This window comes from Ursus maritimus, unplaced genomic scaffold (assembly GCF_017311325.1).
Source record: "Ursus maritimus isolate PB19 unplaced genomic scaffold, ASM1731132v1 scaffold_11, whole genome shotgun sequence".
NCBI lineage: Eukaryota > Metazoa > Chordata > Mammalia > Carnivora > Ursidae > Ursus > Ursus maritimus.
The window spans coordinates 14,758,677-14,765,883 of record NW_024423453.1 but is presented as its reverse complement, the minus strand read 5'-3'; positions in this window follow the sequence as shown (position 1 = coordinate 14,765,883).

Here is a 7,207-nt window from a genome sequence, read left to right as displayed (position 1 = left end):
GTGGGATTTGGAGTCAGGTGCAGATTCTGCTCCTGGTTGTACCAGCTGTGAACATGAACAATGTGCCTAAATTAGTGAACCTCAGTTTCCATAAGTGAAAAAGGACAACAAGAAAACACTCTCGGAAGATTTTTGTAAAAACCAATTCGCATCAAACATGTAATGTTTGGCACTGGGTGGTGTTCAGTATTTGTTAGCTTCCTTCTGCTTCTTGTGATGGTGAAAGAGGCTTCTCTCGGGGAGCATTTCCCAAAGTGTGCTTGGTAGGTGGGAAATAGGAACTATGCAGGAAAGTCCCCGTGAGTGTAAGATGTGTTTCGTCCAACTGAGTTTTTACTGTAGGGCACTTCTCATATCTCTTCATGTGACATTGCAAATTGCAAAACTTGCAATTGTGAATTGTTCCCAACATGTTAAGATGTTAAGTTATGTTGATAAGGAGAACATACATAGAATTAACACAAAAATCCGATGCCATTCAAGATTAATCTCTGCAAGACAGAGGCATAAAATTCTAAATTCTCAACTAAATTTAGATATATTAGGCTTATTAAAAGATTAGACCAAACACAGAAAGGGTTATGATGTTGCATATCATTAAGATTAACTTCCATAGGATGGGACAGGGTAGAAGGACAAAAAAGGAGGTATATACCCTGATGGGATGGACAGGTGCAGATGATGGGGGGAAGCCCAGCCCTGTGAATTGGTGTGATATGCCAAATAGAAGGTGACCCATACAAGGGAAGATCAATTTTGATGTAAGTCCCAGGAAAATCCAACAAGGAGTTACAATGGTGTTCAAAGTGAACATAACTAAAGATGGATCAAAGCATGCAAATCAAAAGGGCTTATCCTGATCTGGAAAGAGTGAAACAAAATGGAATATCTGGACACATTCTGAAAAAATTTGTCTTACAAAGATAAGGTAATAATAATGAATTTAAAAATAATTCTCATACAAGTTTCCAAGCTAAAAAAATCAATCGGTCTACAAAGGAACAGTAGAGGGATACCAACCAATCCTGGACAATGCAACATACAGGAGGATAATGGAGTATGACTTGTCTTTCTTTCTTTACATTATACTCTTACTTTTCATTTACCTTTTCACTCATCTTTCAGATATCAATGTAAATAACATACTGAATGTATACAAATAACACACTGAAGTTATATTAAATTTTATATAAATTGCTCTATAATGTTCTAACAACTTATTATAAGGCAATTTATAAATGCCTCATTTTGGGAGCACCTGGGTGGCTCAGTCGGTTGAGTGTCTGACTTGATTTCAGCTCAAGTTGTGATCTCAGGGTCGTGAGATAGAGCCCCACGTCAGGCTCTGTGCTAGGCTGGGGTCTGCTTGAGATTCTCTCTCCCTCTTCCTCTGCTCCTCCCCACCTGTGCTCTCTCTCTCTCTCTCTCAAATAAATAAATCTTTTTTAAAAATTAAAAAATAAAAAAAATGAATACCTTATTTCTTAGTAATATATATTTGCACTTCTAAAAATACATTTAAGTTTTACCATATCTATGGCTAGTTAGAATGTAGCAATGATACTGCAAGGAGCCTGTCTCTCTGAGAGTTTATCTTCCAATTTTGAAAATCTGAAGGTTTTATTACTTTTATAATATATAGGTCACAGTTGAAAGCCAAAGACTAATTGAGTAAGAAGTGTTTATTTTTGAAACCTAAGAGCATTTTACATTTTGGCCATTGCACAAAATCCTTTTTATAATTTTTATTCTATCTTGCAATTCAAAAGAACTTCAAGTAAAACTCAGATTTCATGTTTATCTCCCTTAAAAAAACAAATCATATCATGGAAGGAGAAACTAAATCACAAACGTGGATACAGGGTTACCAATCTAGCAGAATTACAGCTTTTTATATAATTTTCTAGTTTGTAGGTGCCCTGATGAAGCCGAACTTACATATGCCACTTTATGTGGAGGAATTTTGGTCAATATTCCAGAGTCAAGCAGCTCCAGGTACATTCTTGATATTCACGTCTGCAAGGCACCTCCAGGTTCCAAAAGACAATTAAATTGTTGATTATTTTCATCCAAGTTCCTAATTAGGTTATTTTAAAAATTAGAAGTATAAATATTCCATAGATATACCCGAAGCTCTTAAAGTAGCAGGAAATTAGTGGTAAAAAGCATAAAATCCAAATGTTTTCCTTTATAATTAACCTGTGAAAACAACTTACATATAACTTATATATATTAAATATTACATATATTTTTAAAATAGAGCACAAAACAGACAATGAAAATATTCTAACAGAAATGTAACAATGAAAGAAGAACTAAGCTTTTGATAAACCTATTTTTTTCTTCTGATAACTTTCTAAAAGTTCTTTTGCACCGATAAACGTGTCACCTGGTACATTTCAGATTTTTTTTTTTTAAGATTTATTTATTTTAGGGAGAGAGAGAGAGCACCAGCAGGGGAAGGGGCAGAGGGGAAGGGAGAGAATTTCAAGCAGACCTAGCTGAAAACAGAGCCTGTGCAGGGCTCAATCCCAGGACCCTGAATTCATGACCCTAGTGGAAATCAAGAGTCGACCGTCCAACTGAATGAGCCACCCAGGTGCCCCATTTCAGATTCTTTATAAGGGATATCCAAATTGATTGCTAAGGATGTTACATGTAGCTTGTAAAAGTTAGAAACAGTCATGCTGGTGTGGCATTTGCACGTTCTTGGACAGAGGTTTGCTAGAATCAGAAGGAGAACTCAGAGTGTAGTAAGCTTAAAAAAAATTCTTCTCCCAGTCTCATCTAAGCTGCCCCTTCATGGTCTTCTGATTTCACTAGGCTCTGGGAGTAAGGGGAAAGGAGCTGGCAGACAGAGAGAAGATGGCAGGTTAATAGGTGAGGTCGAGAAAGGACGACATCTATGAACACCCATCGTCTGACACATTCGTGACCAAAACCGATGCACACCACTTACTTGAGAACCCCAGGAACATTATAGCCAGAAGCCAACTTCAGTGCCAGTGTCGCTGAAGACTTGAGGTAAATTCACGCCCACGACAAGCTACATGGTGACCATCAGCCAGGCCAGCCAACAGAAAACTTCTCTGCAAAACACTGTATGGCTCATGGAATGAGTCATTGTTCTTTTCTGGAATTTTTGAATCTTGGCACACAGTTCACAGCCTAAGAAGTTTCTCTGTTCTTTACTAGTATCAGGTCAGCTCTGAGAACCCATAAGAGAAAGTGGCTGTCCTTGCTCTGCTATACTGGCCTTCACCAAAATCGCTGGATTTTCTTCTTTTACTCTTTAGAAACTTTCTTAAGAAAAAAGCTGCCTTTTTTCCTTCACTTTTTCATCACTCACAATTACTGTCTTTGGTTTTTTGAAGATGATACTTGACTGAGGACCTTCTCATATTGACCCAACACCAGCCATGCTGAGCCAAGTGGCCCTTCCCTCAAGGGGTCAGGACTGTGTTCCTGAGCTTTCTACATGGCTGAGAGCACCTCTCTGAGCCAGACCAGCTCTCAAAAGCCAGAGCGGATCCTTATAGAATTTTGAAAAGAAAATATTGTGACCCAATATACTTGCCAAAATCTTGTACCATGAGCTCCTATGTACAGGAGCTCAGAAAATATATCATCCATGTGAAAGTCTAAAACAATATTTTAAAGATATTTTGGAGCTAAAGAATATATTTTAGACAGATTAAACAGTAAAAAGGAAAATATAAAACCCTAAAAGCAATATTTAGCAAAACGGAAGAAACAACAACAGAAAACCAATACATTCGATCTATAAAATGCAACCATAAATATGCAAATATAAATGAGGAAACGTGTAGGTAAACACCATAAATACCGTATGTGGTATTTACTTGTAACATATAAGTGAATATTTTAAAAACAATATAAATATGTAAAATCAAATAAACCAGAAATATATATGTATATCAAATATGGTGGACAATTATCTAATATGTCTAACATATAAATAGTTTTAATAAATCTTTAAAAACACATTTATTTAATAAATATTTGTTAAGCACTTATTTTCAATGCTACCTAAAATGAGCCTGGAATCTTCATATATTACTAGTGAGAATGCAAATTAGCTCACCTCTTCTGGAAAGCAATTGATGCCACATATCATGTGTTTTAATAATGCTCCAGTCTTTGATCCAGTAAAGTCCTCTTCCAAGAATCTAAAGAGCCAGTAATGTAATCAAAGTTCTACATGAGAGTTGTTAAATAAATTAGGAAACACATAAGAGCCATTTTGTCATTATTAAAATTATTTACAAAAATTTAGCATAGTAGAATGTTTATTTAGCTTTAAGTAAAGAAAAGTCACCATTTTAAAAAATGCACTTAGGTTCACAATTCAATATCCATAATTCTGAAATTTAGAAGCTCCAAGTAATAAAAAGTATTTTGTAACTCATTTAATAGCAAAATAAGACCTGGATGCATATGAGGCTATTTATAGTCTTTATTTATCTTATTCATTCTAAACTTCAAACATTTCAATGTTATGTATTTGATTGAAGGGTCCTGCCCCAGACCACACTAGGGATACTGTGTAATATACAGTTTATACCATATTATCTCTTTATAGCTAACCAGTTCTCAATTCCCAAGCATATTTTGGTTCCAAAAGTTTCAGGTAAGGGATTGAAGACCTATGCACAGTCTCAAATAAAAGAAAAAAACCTTAGACATCTGTATATTTATTTTTCATTTTACCTATATGGGTAGATGGAAAGAAGGAAGGAAGGANAGAGGAAAGAATGCAGGTACGAAAAAGGAATTTTTCTAAAATATTAGTAGTTATCTATGAACAGTGGGACTATGGGTGATTTTATTTTCTTTTCAATGTTCTGAATTTTCTAAAATAAGCAAGATTTTGGAACAAAAAAATTTAAAAATTTACAGAAACATTATTTTGGGAGTTATTTTATATTAGAAGCTCTTCATGGAAAACACAAAGATAATTTTTTTAACCAATTCAATGTTTGAATGATCACAAATTTAAAAATAGTGAAGGGCATATTAATGGATTCAGTATAAAAATACATGTATACATATATAGTTAATAATTAATTTTAATTTAGGTTGTATTTCTGTAGTCAGGTAAATACATACACACACACATATTACATATGTACAATTTTCTCCATGAGGTCTACCCTGTCCATCTCATTTAAAAAGGCAACGTATCTCATGCTTTAGATTTTCTCCCCGCTTGCACTTACTACCTTCTGTCATAGTATATTTATTAATTTATTAGGTTTATCACCCCCGCTAGAACATTAACTCACAAGGGCTTGGATCTTTTCTCTATTTTGTTCACAAACATATCTCAAACACCCAGAACAGTTCCTGGAACATACTGGCCTTCAGTGCCTATTGTTGCATTAATGAAGATATATATAATTCCGAAATACTCAGTAACAAAGAGAACAACACACATTTCAGTAATTCATAGAATCTCAGAATTCTCAGAATCATATTATCTGAAAGAAGCCTGATTAGTACAGATAAATATGGCTTAGCTGAACACGGTTTTAGAGCATTACTCACTACTAGATAGGCTTTCCAAGTACAGTATTTATTTTACGCTAAAAAATGTTTATAACCAGTTTCTAGTAGAAACTTTTCTTGAGGTTTGCCTTTCTTTATTGTTTTTCAAGTTTCCAAAGAGAAGATTAAGAACTCTTGTCGTGATCCTAATCATGGGATCCTGGCTTAGTGATTCATTAAAATAACATCCCTTTGACCCTTTAATCTTGTGTGAGGAAAAAAAATCCTATAATCTAGTTTCCAAGGATAATGTAGAGCATAATAAGAATATTCAGTATGGACGAAATTATCTACATCAATTTCCACTATGTTATCTACACAGTCTCCATCCTTTGACAGTCCTTTTAAGTTGAATTGGTGGAACCCAAGAGCTCAAGATTCTCCCTGAGAACAAATGGCTTCCTTCTCATCTCCTGTGCCTGTTCTGCCACAGGACGCCCCACCCCAGGAGCAGGCACACACACGTGGAGCTAGATGAAGTCGTGTATGTGTAAACACAAAGGACACATGCAGTGGTGCTGGGGAAAGAGGCAGCTGGGCCAGACTCTGGCTCTCCCAGCATTCTGCAGACCAAGTCATAACGCTTCCTACACTTTGTATACACTAGCTAGGGAGGGTGGCCAGAAGATCGTAGGCTGCCTTTGCCTTTGCTAATCTGAAATCACAGATTAAATTCCCAAATAGCAGAAGGGATAGATGAAAACATTGACTGGATAGTTTTGTGGGTTTTTTTCCTTTTCTTTAGTTCCTCTAAGTGTATCTTTCACTTATTCAATTTTAGCATGGTTATTTGCAATAGTAACACATCCTTCTATGTTTTCAGTTCTTATCTTTGCCAACCTCAGTCTACGATTTCATTTTGAGCAATCACTTAGAATTTTTGAAGTGGTCTGTCTCTTGTCTATCTAAGTCCCTTTGCTTTTTGGAAAAAAACACAAAAGGCATATGTGAAAAAAAAATCTGGAGATCTAACTAGCTACAAATCAAATAATAAATAGACTCACCCGGAGTCTTATTTCAAAGCTACTCTTTGAACTCAAAATTTTGGCCTAAATTTGAAGATTCTTCATTATATGGAATTGCTGTGTTTCAGAATGTTGACTGTGTTATAAGGCTAATGCTGGTGATTTATTTGTTGTTTGATGTGATAAAATTAAAGGTATATTCCCAAGCAAAAACTCCAGGGAGAATTAAATTTTAAAATTTCCAGCAAAAAGAAACTATCAGTTTCGAAAATGTGCTTGCTAATATTCTTCACAGTCATTTGAGAACTTGCAAAGATTTCTCAGATGAGATATTTTCATTCTAGCATTGCTACCAATTTCCAGTAACTCTAAGGTTATGGAACTTGTCACATTCCCCCAATTTTTTTGACCACACATTTGTGATTCTCCAAATTTAACATTTCTTTTACTTTTAATTAGGTACATACTATATAAATGAGGATCCTGTGGTGAATTCATACGGAAAGAATGTAGAATTAAGAATTTGGAACTCTGTCTTCCTTGCACTGTGTCTGAGCCTAGACCCAGAGCTGGAACATCATTTTCTCGTCTTTCACACAAGGAAGATGAACTTGACCCAGTTTTCCTAAAAGTTTTCCCCTGAAGAACCTCTAATGGCAAAGCAAAGAATGAAA